Genomic DNA, 16,037 nt, shown 5'->3' on the forward strand with positions numbered 1-16,037 from the left:
TGCAGAAGTTTCCTTTTCTTTTTGGCAGAAAGTCTCAGGGCGTGCAAACGGCGAAACTTTTACAGATCCCAAGAGTCGACCCATCTGTCCCAAGACTGCCGTATCTTTGCCGCCACCTTTTTTTCCCAGATGTCGCCTCCTTTTGAGAAAAAAAGGTCAATGACTAAATCCAATGCAATTTGCTATTAACCGCTGCCACATGTGTGTTTTTTCCTTCACCCTTCCATTTCAGTGGCGCAATGAAATAGATCATTCCTTTCCGGTCGGTCGCGGAAACCTCATCTTTGGCTGGAGCGCAATCGGCGTGGCGGTCAGCTTCTTCCTCGTTAGTATAGTGGTGAGTATCCCCGCCTGTCACGCGGGAGACCGGGTTTCGATTCCCCGACGGGGAGTGCTTCCTCTTTTTCTCTCCTCAGCCTTGCTTTCTCTGGAACTCTTTCCCAGGATCCTCTTCATCGTTGCCACTTTGACCTAGCCCATCCATGGCAGTACAGCTTCCTGTTTGACACCAAAAAAGCATTTCGGGCTTCCTAGCATCTCGCACATGTCACCTCGACAATGCCGGGCTATCTTTCCCTTCATTTCGCCTTTACAAACACAGCTTGGTCCCCAGGAATGACACGCCACACCCACTTTTCCTTTGGGGAAAAGAAGGTTAATTTTGTCCAACTTCAGTTTCCTTTCCATGGACTTCGCCATTCAAATGACTCAAGATATCATCTGTAGAAGCGCCAATCTTGTCACCAAAGATCCAGTAGCCAAAGGAAGGCTTGAAGTCTTTCTTGAAAAATCCATGCAATCCAGTGTGATGAGATGGCGCGGGAATCCACCATCATCTGCAGAAGTTTCCTTTTCTTTTTGGCAGAAAGTCTCAGGGCGTGCAAACGGCCAAACTTCTACAGATCCCAAGAGTCGACCCATCTGTCCCAAGACTGCCGTATCTTTGCCGCCACCTTTTTTTCCCAGATGTCGCCTCCTTTTGAGAACAAAAGGTCAATGACTAAATCCAATGCAACTTGCTATTAACCGCTGCCACATGTGTGTTTTTTCCTTCACCCTTCCATTTCAGTGGCGCAATGAAATAGATCATTCCTTTCCGGTCGGTCGCGGAAACCTCATCTTCGGCTGGAGCGCAATGGGCACGGCGGTCAGCTTCTTCCTCGTTAGTATAGTGGTGAGTATCCCCGCCTGTCACGCGGGAGACCGGGGTTCGATTCCCCAACGGGGAGTGCTTCCTCTTTTTCTCTCCTCAGCCTTGCTTTCTCTGGAACTCTTTCCCAGGATCCTCTTCATCGTTGCCACTTTGACCTAGCCCATCCATGGCAGTATAGCTTCCTGTTTGACACCAAAAAAGCATTTTGGGCTTCCTAGCATCTCGCACATGTCACCTCGACAATGCCGGGCTATCTTTCCCTTCATTTCGCCTTCCAAACACAGCTTGGTCCCTAGGAATGACACGCCACACCCACTTTTCCTTTGGGGAAAAGAAGGTTAATTTTGTCCAACTTCAGTTTCCTTTCCATGGACTACGCCATTCAAATGACTTAAGATATCATCTGTAGAAGCGCCAATCTTGTCACCAAAGATCCAGTAGCCAAAGGAAGGCTTTAAGTCTTTCTTGAAAAATCCATGCAATCCAGTGTGATGAGATGGCACGGGAATCCACCATCATCTGCAGAAGTTTCCTTTTCTTTTTGGCAGAAAGTCTCGGGGCGTGCAAACGGCCAAACTTCTACAGATCCCAAGAGTCGACCCATCTGTCCCAAGACTGCCGTATCTTTGCCGCCACCTTTTTTTCCCAGATGTCGCCTCCTTTTGAGAAAAAAAGGTCAATGACTAAATCCAATGCAATTTGCTATTAACCGCTGCCACATGTGTGTTTTTTCCTTCACCCTTCCATTTCAGTGGCGCAATGAAATAGATCATTCCTTTCCGGTCGGTCGCGGAAACCTCATCTTTGGCTGGAGCGCAATCGGCATAGCGGTCAGCTTTTTCCTCGTTAGTGTAGTGGTGAGTATCCCTGCCTGTCACGCGGGAGACCGGGGTTCGATTCCCCGACGGGGAGTGCTTCCTCTTTTTCTCTCCTCAGCCTTGCTTTCTCTGGAACTCTTTCCCAGGATCCTCTTCATCGTTGCCACTTTGACCTAGCCCATCCATGGCAGTACAGCTTCCTGTTTGACACCAAAAAAGCATTTCGGGCTTCCTAGCATCTCGCACATGTCACCTCGACAATGCCGGGCTATCTTTCCCTTCATTTCGCCTTCCAAACACAGCTTGGTCCCCAGGAATGACACGCCACACCCACTTTTCCTTTGGGGAAAAGAAGGTTAATTTTGTCCAACTTCAGTTTCCTTTCCATGGACTTCGCCATTCAAATGACTCAAGATATCATCTGTAGAAGCGCCAATCTTGTCATCAAAGATCCAGTAGCCAAAGGAAGGCTTGAAGTCTTTCTTGAAAAATCCATGCAATCCAGTGTGATGAGATGGCACGGGAATCCACCATCATCTGCAGAAGTTTCCTTTTCTTTTTGGCAGAAAGTCTCAGGGCGTGCAAACGGCCAAACTTCTACAGATCCCAAGAGTCGACCCATCTGTCCCAAGACTGCCGTATCTTTGCCGCCACCTTTTTTTCCCAGATGTCGCCTCCTTTTGAGAAAAAAAGGTCAATGACTAAATCCAATGCAATTTGCTATTAACCGCTGCCACATGTGTGTTTTTTCCTTCACCCTTCCATTTCAGTGGCGCAATGAAATAGATCATTCCTTTCCGGTCGGTCGCGGAAACCTCATCTTCGGCTGGAGCGCAATCGGCGTGGCGGTCAGCTTCTTCCTCGTTAGTATAGTGGTGAGTATCCCCGCCTGTCACGCGGGAGACCGGGTTTCGATTCCCCGAAGGGGAGTGCTTCCTCTTTTTCTCTCCTCAGCCTTGCTTTCTCTGGAACTCTTTCCCAGGATCCTCTTCATCGTTGCCACTTTGACCTAGCCCATCCATGGCAGTACAGCTTCCTGTTTGACACCAAAAAAGCATTTCGGGCTTCCTAGCATCTCGCACATGTCACCTCGACAATGCCGGGCTATCTTTCCCTTCATTTCGCCTTCCAAACACAGCTTGGTCCCCAGGAATGACACGCCACACCCACTTTTCCTTTGGGGAAAAGAAGGTTAATTTTGTCCAACTTCAGTTTCCTTTCCATGGACTTCGCCATTCAAATGACTCAAGATATCATCTGTAGAAGCGCCAATCTTGTCACCAAAGATCCAGTAGCCAAAGGAAGGCTTGAAGTCTTTCTTGAAAAATCCATGCAATCCAGTGTGATGAGATGGCGCGGGAATCCACCATCATCTGCAGAAGTTTTCTTTTCTTTTTGGCAGAAAGTCTCAGGGCGTGCAAACGGCCAAACTTCTACAGATCCCAAGAGTCGACCCATCTGTCCCAAGACTGCCGTATCTTTGCCGCCACCTTTTTTTCCCAGATGTCGCCTCCTTTTGAGAAAAAAAGGTCAATGACTAAATCCAATGCAATTTGCTATTAACCGCTGCCACATGTGTGTTTTTTCCTTCACCCTTCCATTTCAGTGGCGCAATGAAATAGATCATTCCTTTCCGGTCGGTCGCGGAAACCTCATCTTCGGCTGGAGCGCAATCGGCGCGGCGGTCAGCTTCTTCCTCGTTAGTATAGTGGTGAGTATCCCCGCCTGTCACGCGGGAGACCGGGGTTCGATTCCCCGACGGGGAGTGCTTCCTCTTTTTCTCTCCTCAGCCTTGCTTTCTCTGGAACTCTTTCCCAGGATCCTCTTCATCGTTGCCACTTTGACCTAGCCCATCCATGGCAGTACAGCTTCCTGTTTGACACCAAAAAAGCATTTTGGGCTTCCTAGCATCTCGCACATGTCACCTCGACAATGCCGGGCTATCTTTCCCTTCATTTCGCCTTCCAAACACAGCTTGGTCCCTAGGAATGACACGCCACACCCACTTTTCCTTTGGGGAAAAGAAGGTTAATTTTGTCCAACTTCAGTTTCCTTTCCATGGACTACGCCATTCAAATGACTTAAGATATCATCTGTAGAAGCGCCAATCTTGTCACCAAAGATCCAGTAGCCAAAGGAAGGCTTTAAGTCTTTCTTGAAAAATCCATGCAATCCAGTGTGATGAGATGGCACGGGAATCCACCATCATCTGCAGAAGTTTCCTTTTCTTTTTGGCAGAAAGTCTCAGGGCGTGCAAACGGCCAAACTTCTACAGATCCCAAGAGTCGACCCATCTGTCCCAAGACTGCCGTATCTTTGCCGCCACCTTTTTTTCCCAGATGTCGCCTCCTTTTGAGAAAAAAAGGTCAATGACTAAATCCAATGCAATTTGCTATTAACCGCTGCCACATGTGTGTTTTTTCCTTCACCCTTCCATTTCAGTGGCGCAATGAAATAGATCATTCCTTTCCGGTCGGTCGCGGAAACCTCATCTTCGGCTGGAGCGCAATCGGCGCGGCGGTCACCTTCTTCCTCATTAGTATAGTGGTGAGTATCCCCGCCTGTCACGCGGGAGACCGGGGTTCGATTCCCCGACGGGGAGTGCTTCCTCTTTTTCTCTCCTCAGCCTTGCTTTCTCTGGAACTCTTTCCCAGGATCCTCTTCATCGTTGCCACTTTGACCTAGCCCATCCATGGCAGTACAGCTTCCTGTTTGACACCAAAAAAGCATTTCGGGCTTCCTAGCATCTCGCACATGTCACCTCGACAATGCCGGGCTATCTTTCCCTTCATTTCGCCTTCCAAACACAGCTTGGTCCCTAGGAATGACACGCCACACCCACTTTTCCTTTGGGGAAAAGAAGGTTAATTTTGTCCAACTTCAGTTTCCTTTCCATGGACTTCGCCATTCAAATGACTCAAGATATCATCTGTAGAAGCGCCAATCTTGTCACCAAAGATCCAGTAGCCAAAGGAAGGCTTGAAGTCTTTCTTGAAAAATCCATGCAATCCAGTGTGATGAGATGGCACGGGAATCCACCATCATCTGCAGAAGTTTCCTTTTCTTTTTGGCAGAAAGTCTCAGGGCGTGCAAACGGCGAAACTTTTACAGATCCCAAGAGTCGACCCATCTGTCCCAAGACTGCCGTATCTTTGCCGCCACCTTTTTTTCCCAGATGTCGCCTCCTTTTGAGAAAAAAAGGTCAATGACTAAATCCAATGCAATTTGCTATTAACCGCTGCCACATGTGTGTTTTTTCCTTCACCCTTCCATTTCAGTGGCGCAATGAAATAGATCATTCCTTTCCGGTCGGTCGCGGAAACCTCATCTTTGGCTGGAGCGCAATCAGCACGGCGGTCAGCTTTTTCCTCGTTAGTTTAGTGGTGAGTATCCCCGCCTGTCACGCGGGAGACCGGGGTTCGATTCCCCGACGGGGAATGCTTCCTCTTTTTCTCTCCTCAGCCTTGCTTTCTCTGGAACTCTTTCCCAGGATCCTCTTCATCGTTGCCACTTTGACCTAGCCCATCCATGGCAGTACAGCTTCCTGTTTGACACCAAAAAAGCATTTCGGGCTTCCTAGCATCTCGCACATGTCACCTCGACAATGCCGGGCTATCTTTCCCTTCATTTCGCCTTCCAAACACAGCTTGGTCCCCAGGAATGACACGCCACACCCACTTTTCCTTTGGGGAAAAGAAGGTTAATTTTGTCCAACTTCAGTTTCCTTTCCATGGACTTCGCCATTCAAATGACTCAAGATATCATCTGTAGAAGCGCCAATCTTGTCACCAAAGATCCAGTAGCCAAAGGAAGGCTTGAAGTCTTTCTTGAAAAATCCATGCAATCCAGTGTGATGAGATGGCGCGGGAATCCACCATCATCTGCAGAAGTTTCCTTTTCTTTTTGGCAGAAAGTCTCAGGGCGTGCAAACGGCCAAACTTCTACAGATCCCAAGAGTCGACCCATCTGTCCCAAGACTGCCGTATCTTTGCCGCCACCTTTTTTTCCCAGATGTCGCCTCCTTTTGAGAACAAAAGGTCAATGACTAAATCCAATGCAACTTGCTATTAACCGCTGCCACATGTGTGTTTTTTCCTTCACCCTTCCATTTCAGTGGCGCAATGAAATAGATCATTCCTTTCCGGTCGGTCGCGGAAACCTCATCTTCGGCTGGAGCGCAATCGGCACGGCGGTCAGCTTCTTCCTCGTTAGTATAGTGGTGAGTATCCCCGCCTGTCACGCGGGAGACCGGGGTTCGATTCCCCAACGGGGAGTGCTTCCTCTTTTTCTCTCCTCAGCCTTGCTTTCTCTGGAACTCTTTCCCAGGATCCTCTTCATCGTTGCCACTTTGACCTAGCCCATCCATGGCAGTATAGCTTCCTGTTTGACACCAAAAAAGCATTTTGGGCTTCCTAGCATCTCGCACATGTCACCTCGACAATGCCGGGCTATCTTTCCCTTCATTTCGCCTTCCAAACACAGCTTGGTCCCTAGGAATGACACGCCACACCCACTTTTCCTTTGGGGAAAAGAAGGTTAATTTTGTCCAACTTCAGTTTCCTTTCCATGGACTACGCCATTCAAATGACTTAAGATATCATCTGTAGAAGCGCCAATCTTGTCACCAAAGATCCAGTAGCCAAAGGAAGGCTTTAAGTCTTTCTTGAAAAATCCATGCAATCCAGTGTGATGAGATGGCACGGGAATCCACCATCATCTGCAGAAGTTTCCTTTTCTTTTTGGCAGAAAGTCTCGGGGCGTGCAAACGGCCAAACTTCTACAGATCCCAAGAGTCGACCCATCTGTCCCAAGACTGCCGTATCTTTGCCGCCACCTTTTTTTCCCAGATGTCGCCTCCTTTTGAGAAAAAAAGGTCAATGACTAAATCCAATGCAATTTGCTATTAACCGCTGCCACATGTGTGTTTTTTCCTTCACCCTTCCATTTCAGTGGCGCAATGAAATAGATCATTCCTTTCCGGTCGGTCGCGGAAACCTCATCTTTGGCTGGAGCGCAATCGGCATGGCGGTCAGCTTTTTCCTCGTTAGTGTAGTGGTGAGTATCCCTGCCTGTCACGCGGGAGACCGGGGTTCGATTCCCCGACGGGGAGTGCTTCCTCTTTTTCTCTCCTCAGCCTTGCTTTCTCTGGAACTCTTTCCCAGGATCCTCTTCATCGTTGCCACTTTGACCTAGCCCATCCATGGCAGTACAGCTTCCTGTTTGACACCAAAAAAGCATTTCGGGCTTCCTAGCATCTCGCACATGTCACCTCGACAATGCCGGGCTATCTTTCCCTTCATTTCGCCTTCCAAACACAGCTTGGTCCCCAGGAATGACACGCCACACCCACTTTTCCTTTGGGGAAAAGAAGGTTAATTTTGTCCAACTTCAGTTTCCTTTCCATGGACTTCGCCATTCAAATGACTCAAGATATCATCTGTAGAAGCGCCAATCTTGTCATCAAAGATCCAGTAGCCAAAGGAAGGCTTGAAGTCTTTCTTGAAAAATCCATGCAATCCAGTGTGATGAGATGGCACGGGAATCCACCATCATCTGCAGAAGTTTCCTTTTCTTTTTGGCAGAAAGTCTCAGGGCGTGCAAACGGCCAAACTTCTACAGATCCCAAGAGTCGACCCATCTGTCCCAAGACTGCCGTATCTTTGCCGCCACCTTTTTTTCCCAGATGTCGCCTCCTTTTGAGAAAAAAAGGTCAATGACTAAATCCAATGCAATTTGCTATTAACCGCTGCCACATGTGTGTTTTTTCCTTCACCCTTCCATTTCAGTGGCGCAATGAAATAGACCATTCCTTTCCGGTCGGTCGCGGAAACCTCATCTTTGGCTGGAGCGCAATCGGCACGGCGGTCAGCTTTTTCCTCGTTAGTATAGTGGTGAGTATCCCCGCCTGTCACGCGGGAGACCGGGGTTCGATTCCCCGACGGGGAGTGCTTCCTCTTTTTCTCTCCTCAGCCTTGCTTTCTCTGGAACTCTTTCCCAGGATCCTCTTCATCGTTGCCACTTTGACCTAGCCCATCCATGGCAGTACAGCTTCCTGTTTGACACCAAAAAAGCATTTCGGGCTTCCTAGCATCTCGCACATGTCACCTCGACAATGCCGGGCTATCTTTCCCTTCATTTCGCCTTCCAAACACAGCTTGGTCCCTAGGAATGACACGCCACACCCACTTTTCCTTTGGGGAAAAGAAGGTTAATTTTGTCCAACTTCAGTTTCCTTTCCATGGACTTCGCCATTCAAATGACTCAAGATATCATCTGTAGAAGCGCCAATCTTGTCACCAAAGATCCAGTAGCCAAAGGAAGGCTTGAAGTCTTTCTTGAAAAATCCATGCAATCCAGTGTGATGAGATGGCACGGGAATCCACCATCATCTGCAGAAGTTTCCTTTTCTTTTTGGCAGAAAGTCTCAGGGCGTGCAAACGGCCAAACTTTTACAGATCCCAAGAGTCGACCCATCTGTCCCAAGACTGCCGTATCTTTGCCGCCACCTTTTTTTCCCAGATGTCGCCTCCTTTTGAGAAAAAAAGGTCAATGACTAAATCCAATGCAATTTGCTATTAACCGCTGCCACATGTGTGTTTTTTCCTTCACCCTTCCATTTCAGTGGCGCAATGAAATAGATCATTCCTTTCCGGTCGGTCGCGGAAACCTCATCTTCGGCTGGAGCGCAATCGGCGTGGCGGTCAGCTTCTTCCTCGTTAGTATAGTGGTGAGTATCCCCGCCTGTCACGCGGGAGACCGGGTTTCGATTCCCCGAAGGGGAGTGCTTCCTCTTTTTCTCTCCTCAGCCTTGCTTTCTCTGGAACTCTTTCCCAGGATCCTCTTCATCGTTGCCACTTTGACCTAGCCCATCCATGGCAGTACAGCTTCCTGTTTGACACCAAAAAAGCATTTCGGGCTTCCTAGCATCTCGCACATGTCACCTCGACAATGCCGGGCTATCTTTCCCTTCATTTCGCCTTCCAAACACAGCTTGGTCCCCAGGAATGACACGCCACACCCACTTTTCCTTTGGGGAAAAGAAGGTTAATTTTGTCCAACTTCAGTTTCCTTTCCATGGACTTCGCCATTCAAATGACTCAAGATATCATCTGTAGAAGCGCCAATCTTGTCACCAAAGATCCAGTAGCCAAAGGAAGGCTTGAAGTCTTTCTTGAAAAATCCATGCAATCCAGTGTGATGAGATGGCGCGGGAATCCACCATCATCTGCAGAAGTTTCCTTTTCTTTTTGGCAGAAAGTCTCAGGGCGTGCAAACGGCCAAACTTTTACAGATCCCAAGAGTCGACCCATCTGTCCCAAGACTGCCGTATCTTTGCCGCCACCTTTTTTTCCCAGATGTCGCCTCCTTTTGAGAAAAAAAGGTCAATGACTAAATCCAATGCAATTTGCTATTAACCGCTGCCACATGTGTGTTTTTTCCTTCACCCTTCCATTTCAGTGGCGCAATGAAATAGATCATTCCTTTCCGGTCGGTCGCGGAAACCTCATCTTCGGCTGGAGCGCAATCGGCGTGGCGGTCAGCTTCTTCCTCGTTAGTATAGTGGTGAGTATCCCCGCCTGTCACGCGGGAGACCGGGTTTCGATTCCCCGAAGGGGAGTGCTTCCTCTTTTTCTCTCCTCAGCCTTGCTTTCTCTGGAACTCTTTCCCAGGATCCTCTTCATCGTTGCCACTTTGACCTAGCCCATCCATGGCAGTACAGCTTCCTGTTTGACACCAAAAAAGCATTTCGGGCTTCCTAGCATCTCGCACATGTCACCTCGACAATGCCGGGCTATCTTTCCCTTCATTTCGCCTTCCAAACACAGCTTGGTCCCCAGGAATGACACGCCACACCCACTTTTCCTTTGGGGAAAAGAAGGTTAATTTTGTCCAACTTCAGTTTCCTTTCCATGGACTTCGCCATTCAAATGACTCAAGATATCATCTGTAGAAGCGCCAATCTTGTCACCAAAGATCCAGTAGCCAAAGGAAGGCTTGAAGTCTTTCTTGAAAAATCCATGCAATCCAGTGTGATGAGATGGCACGGGAATCCACCATCATCTGCAGAAGTTTTCTTTTCTTTTTGGCAGAAAGTCTCAGGGCGTGCAAACGGCCAAACTTCTACAGATCCCAAGAGTCGACCCATCTGTCCCAAGACTGCCGTATCTTTGCCGCCACCTTTTTTTCCCAGATGTCGCCTCCTTTTGAGAAAAAAAGGTCAATGACTAAATCCAATGCAATTTGCTATTAACCGCTGCCACATGTGTGTTTTTTCCTTCACCCTTCCATTTCAGTGGCGCAATGAAATAGATCATTCCTTTCCGGTCGGTCGCGGAAACCTCATCTTCGGCTGGAGCGCAATCGGCGCGGCGGTCAGCTTCTTCCTCGTTAGTATAGTGGTGAGTATCCCCGCCTGTCACGCGGGAGACCGGGGTTCGATTCCCCGACGGGGAGTGCTTCCTCTTTTTCTCTCCTCAGCCTTGCTTTCTCTGGAACTCTTTCCCAGGATCCTCTTCATCGTTGCCACTTTGACCTAGCCCATCCATGGCAGTACAGCTTCCTGTTTGACACCAAAAAAGCATTTTGGGCTTCCTAGCATCTCGCACATGTCACCTCGACAATGCCGGGCTATCTTTCCCTTCATTTCGCCTTCCAAACACAGCTTGGTCCCTAGGAATGACACGCCACACCCACTTTTCCTTTGGGGAAAAGAAGGTTAATTTTGTCCAACTTCAGTTTCCTTTCCATGGACTACGCCATTCAAATGACTTAAGATATCATCTGTAGAAGCGCCAATCTTGTCACCAAAGATCCAGTAGCCAAAGGAAGGCTTTAAGTCTTTCTTGAAAAATCCATGCAATCCAGTGTGATGAGATGGCACGGGAATCCACCATCATCTGCAGAAGTTTCCTTTTCTTTTTGGCAGAAAGTCTCAGGGCGTGCAAACGGCCAAACTTCTACAGATCCCAAGAGTCGACCCATCTGTCCCAAGACTGCCGTATCTTTGCCGCCACCTTTTTTTCCCAGATGTCGCCTCCTTTTGAGAAAAAAAGGTCAATGACTAAATCCAATGCAATTTGCTATTAACCGCTGCCACATGTGTGTTTTTTCCTTCACCCTTCCATTTCAGTGGCGCAATGAAATAGATCATTCCTTTCCGGTCGGTCGCGGAAACCTCATCTTCGGCTGGAGCGCAATCGGCGCGGCGGTCACCTTCTTCCTCATTAGTATAGTGGTGAGTATCCCCGCCTGTCACGCGGGAGACCGGGGTTCGATTCCCCGACGGGGAGTGCTTCCTCTTTTTCTCTCCTCAGCCTTGCTTTCTCTGGAACTCTTTCCCAGGATCCTCTTCATCGTTGCCACTTTGACTAGCCCATCCATGGCAGTACAGCTTCCTGTTTGACACCAAAAAAGCATTTCGGGCTTCCTAGCATCTCGCACATGTCACCTCGACAATGCCGGGCTATCTTTCCCTTCATTTCGCCTTCCAAACACAGCTTGGTCCCCAGGAATGACACGCCACACCCACTTTTCCTTTGGGGAAAAGAAGGTTAATTTTGTCCAACTTCAGTTTCCTTTCCATGTACTTCGCCATTCAAATGACTCAAGATATCATCTGTAGAAGCGCCAATCTTGTCACCAAAGATCCAGTAGCCAAAGGAAGGCTTGAAGTCTTTCTTGAAAAATCCATGCAATCCAGTGTGATGAGATGGCACGGGAATCCACCATCATCTGCAGAAGTTTCCTTTTCTTTTTGGCAGAAAGTCTCAGGGCGTGCAAACGGCCAAACTTCTACAGATCCCAAGAGTCGACCCATCTGTCCCAAGACTGCCGTATCTTTGCCGCCACCTTTTTTTCCCAGATGTCGCCTCCTTTTGAGAAAAAAAGGTCAATGACTAAATCCAATGCAATTTGCTATTAACCGCTGCCACATGTGTGTTTTTTCCTTCACCCTTCCATTTCAGTGGCGCAATGAAATAGATCATTCCTTTCCGGTCGGTCGCGGAAACCTCATCTTTGGCTGGAGCGCAATCGGCATGGCGGTCAGCTTTTTCCTCGTTAGTATAGTGGTGAGTATCCCCGCCTGTCACGCGGGAGACCGGGGTTCGATTCCCCGACGGGGAGTGCTTCCTCTTTTTCTCTCCTCAGCCTTGCTTTCTCTGGAACTCTTTCCCAGGATCCTCTTCATCGTTGCCACTTTGACCTAGCCCATCCATGGCAGTACAGCTTCCTGTTTGACACCAAAAAAGCATTTCGGGCTTCCTAGCATCTCGCACATGTCACCTCGACAATGCCGGGCTATCTTTCCCTTCATTTCGCCTTCCAAACACAGCTTGGTCCCTAGGAATGACACGCCACACCCACTTTTCCTTTGGGGAAAAGAAGGTTAATTTTGTCCAACTTCAGTTTCCTTTCCATGGACTTCGCCATTCAAATGACTCAAGATATCATCTGTAGAAGCGCCAATCTTGTCACCAAAGATCCAGTAGCCAAAGGAAGGCTTGAAGTCTTTCTTGAAAAATCCATGCAATCCAGTGTGATGAGATGGCACGGGAATCCACCATCATCTGCAGAAGTTTCCTTTTCTTTTTGGCAGAAAGTCTCAGGGCGTGCAAACGGCGAAACTTTTACAGATCCCAAGAGTCGACCCATCTGTCCCAAGACTGCCGTATCTTTGCCGCCACCTTTTTTTCCCAGATGTCGCCTCCTTTTGAGAAAAAAAGGTCAATGACTAAATCCAATGCAATTTGCTATTAACCGCTGCCACATGTGTGTTTTTTCCTTCACCCTTCCATTTCAGTGGCGCAATGAAATAGATCATTCCTTTCCGGTCGGTCGCGGAAACCTCATCTTTGGCTGGAGCGCAATCGGCACGGCGGTCAGCTTTTTCCTCGTTAGTATAGTGGTGAGTATCCCCGCCTGTCACGCGGGAGACCGGGGTTCGATTCCCCGACGGGGAATGCTTCCTCTTTTTCTCTCCTCAGCCTTGCTTTCTCTGGAACTCTTTCCCAGGATCCTCTTCATCGTTGCCACTTTGACCTAGCCCATCCATGGCAGTACAGCTTCCTGTTTGACACCAAAAAAGCATTTCGGGCTTCCTAGCATCTCGCACATGTCACCTCGACAATGCCGGGCTATCTTTCCCTTCATTTCGCCTTCCAAACACAGCTTGGTCCCTAGGAATGACACGCCACACCCACTTTTCCTTTGGGGAAAAGAAGGTTAATTTTGTCCAACTTCAGTTTCCTTTCCATGGACTTCGCCATTCAAATGACTCAAGATATCATCTGTAGAAGCGCCAATCTTGTCACCAAAGATCCAGTAGCCAAAGGAAGGCTTGAAGTCTTTCTTGAAAAATCCATGCAATCCAGTGTGATGAGATGGCACGGGAATCCACCATCATCTGCAGAAGTTTCCTTTTCTTTTTGGCAGAAAGTCTCAGGGCGTGCAAACGGCCAAACTTTTACAGATCCCAAGAGTCGACCCATCTGTCCCAAGACTGCCGTATCTTTGCCGCCACCTTTTTTTCCCAGATGTCGCCTCCTTTTGAGAAAAAAAGGTCAATGACTAAATCCAATGCAATTTGCTATTAACCGCTGCCACATGTGTGTTTTTTCCTTCACCCTTCCATTTCAGTGGCGCAATGAAATAGATCATTCCTTTCCGGTCGGTCGCGGAAACCTCATCTTCGGCTGGAGCGCAATCGGCGCGGCGGTCACCTTCTTCCTCGTTAGTATAGTGGTGAGTATCCCCGCCTGTCACGCGGGAGACCGGGGTTCGATTCCCCAACGGGGAGTGCTTCCTCTTTTTCTCTCCTCAGCCTTGCTTTCTCTGGAACTCTTTCCCAGGATCCTCTTCATCGTTGCCACTTTGACCTAGCCCATCCATGGCAGTATAGCTTCCTGTTTGACACCAAAAAAGCATTTTGGGCTTCCTAGCATCTCGCACATGTCACCTCGACAATGCCGGGCTATCTTTCCCTTCATTTCGCCTTCCAAACACAGCTTAGTCCCCAGGAATGACACGCCACACCCACTTTTCCTTTGGGGAAAAGAAGGTTAATTTTGTCTAACTTCAGTTTCCTTTCCATGGACTACGCCATTCAAATGACTTAAGATATCATCTGTAGAAGCGCCAATCTTGTCACCAAAGATCCAGTAGCCAAAGGAAGGCTTTAAGTCTTTCTTGAAAAATCCATGCAATCCAGTGTGATGAGATGGCACGGGAATCCACCATCATCTGCAGAAGTTTCCTTTTCTTTTTGGCAGAAAGTCTCGGGGCGTGCAAACGGCCAAACTTCTACAGATCCCAAGAGTCGACCCATCTGTCCCAAGACTGCCGTATCTTTGCCGCCACCTTTTTTTCCCAGATGTCGCCTCCTTTTGAGAAAAAAAGGTCAATGACTAAATCCAATGCAATTTGCTATTAACCGCTGCCACATGTGTGTTTTTTCCTTCACCCTTCCATTTCAGTGGCGCAATGAAATAGATCATTCCTTTCCGGTCGGTCGCGGAAACCTCATCTTCGGCTGGAGCGCAATCGGCGTGGCGGTCAGCTTCTTCCTCGTTAGTATAGTGGTGAGTATCCCCGCCTGTCACGCGGGAGACCGGGTTTCGATTCCCCGACGGGGAGTGCTTCCTCTTTTTCTCTCCTCAGCCTTGCTTTCTCTGGAACTCTTTCCCAGGATCCTCTTCATCGTTGCCACTTTGACCTAGCCCATCCATGGCAGTACAGCTTCCTGTTTGACACCAAAAAAGCATTTCGGGCTTCCTAGCATCTCGCACATGTCACCTCGACAATGCCGGGCTATCTTTCCCTTCATTTCGCCTTTACAAACACAGCTTGGTCCCCAGGAATGACACGCCACACCCACTTTTCCTTTGGGGAAAAGAAGGTTAATTTTGTCCAACTTCAGTTTCCTTTCCATGGACTTCGCCATTCAAATGACTCAAGATATCATCTGTAGAAGCGCCAATCTTGTCACCAAAGATCCAGTAGCCAAAGGAAGGCTTGAAGTCTTTCTTGAAAAATCCATGCAATCCAGTGTGATGAGATGGCGCGGGAATCCACCATCATCTGCAGAAGTTTCCTTTTCTTTTTGGCAGAAAGTCTCAGGGCGTGCAAACGGCCAAACTTCTACAGATCCCAAGAGTCGACCCATCTGTCCCAAGACTGCCGTATCTTTGCCGCCACCTTTTTTTCCCAGATGTCGCCTCCTTTTGAGAACAAAAGGTCAATGACTAAATCCAATGCAACTTGCTATTAACCGCTGCCACATGTGTGTTTTTTCCTTCACCCTTCCATTTCAGTGGCGCAATGAAATAGATCATTCCTTTCCGGTCGGTCGCGGAAACCTCATCTTCGGCTGGAGCGCAATCGGCACTGCGGTCAGCTTCTTCCTCGTTAGTATAGTGGTGAGTATCCCCGCCTGTCACGTGGGAGACCGGGGTTCGATTCCCCAACGGGGAGTGCTTCCTCTTTTTCTCTCCTCAGCCTTGCTTTCTCTGGAACTCTTTCCCAGGATCCTCTTCATCGTTGCCACTTTGACCTAGCCCATCCATGGCAGTATAGCTTCCTGTTTGACACCAAAAAAGCATTTTGGGCTTCCTAGCATCTCGCACATGTCACCTCGACAATGCCGGGCTATCTTTCCCTTCATTTCGCCTTCCAAACACAGCTTAGTCCCCAGGAATGACACGCCACACCCACTTTTCCTTTGGGGAAAAGAAGGTTAATTTTGTCCAACTTCAGTTTCCTTTCCATGGACTACGCCATTCAAATGACTTAAGATATCATCTGTAGAAGCGCCAATCTTGTCACCAAAGATCCAGTAGCCAAACGAAGGCTTTAAGTCTTTCTTGAAAAATCCATGCAATCCAGTGTGATGAGATGGCACGGGAATCCACCATCATCTGCAGAAGTTTCCTTTTCTTTTTGGCAGAAAGTCTCGGGGCGTGCAAACGGCCAAACTTCTACAGATCCCAAGAGTCGACCCATCTGTCCCAAGACTGCCGTATCTTTGCCGCCACCTTTTTTTCCCAGATGTCGCCTCCTTTTGAGAAAAA

General features: G+C 48.5%; 5 non-coding genes across 5 annotated transcripts; all 5 read left to right on the plus strand.

Moving 5' to 3' along the window:
* The first annotated feature begins 3,665 nt into the window (after positions 1-3,665).
* On the plus strand, positions 3,666-3,737 carry TRNAD-GUC (transfer RNA aspartic acid (anticodon GUC)). The gene has a single exon. It is a non-coding gene; the product is annotated as a tRNA-Asp (tRNA).
* Positions 3,738-7,845: 4,108 nt separating this feature from the next.
* On the plus strand, positions 7,846-7,917 carry TRNAD-GUC (transfer RNA aspartic acid (anticodon GUC)). Its single transcript has one exon. It is a non-coding gene; the product is annotated as a tRNA-Asp (tRNA).
* Positions 7,918-10,353: 2,436 nt separating this feature from the next.
* TRNAD-GUC (transfer RNA aspartic acid (anticodon GUC)) lies at positions 10,354-10,425 on the plus strand. The gene has a single exon. It is a non-coding gene; the product is annotated as a tRNA-Asp (tRNA).
* Positions 10,426-12,024: 1,599 nt separating this feature from the next.
* Positions 12,025-12,096, plus strand: TRNAD-GUC (transfer RNA aspartic acid (anticodon GUC)). Its single transcript has one exon. It is a non-coding gene; the product is annotated as a tRNA-Asp (tRNA).
* Positions 12,097-12,860: 764 nt separating this feature from the next.
* On the plus strand, positions 12,861-12,932 carry TRNAD-GUC (transfer RNA aspartic acid (anticodon GUC)). Its single transcript has one exon. It is a non-coding gene; the product is annotated as a tRNA-Asp (tRNA).
* Positions 12,933-16,037: the final 3,105 nt, after the last annotated feature.

Source organism: Leptodactylus fuscus, chromosome 7 (assembly GCF_031893055.1).
Source record: "Leptodactylus fuscus isolate aLepFus1 chromosome 7, aLepFus1.hap2, whole genome shotgun sequence".
NCBI lineage: Eukaryota > Metazoa > Chordata > Amphibia > Anura > Leptodactylidae > Leptodactylus > Leptodactylus fuscus.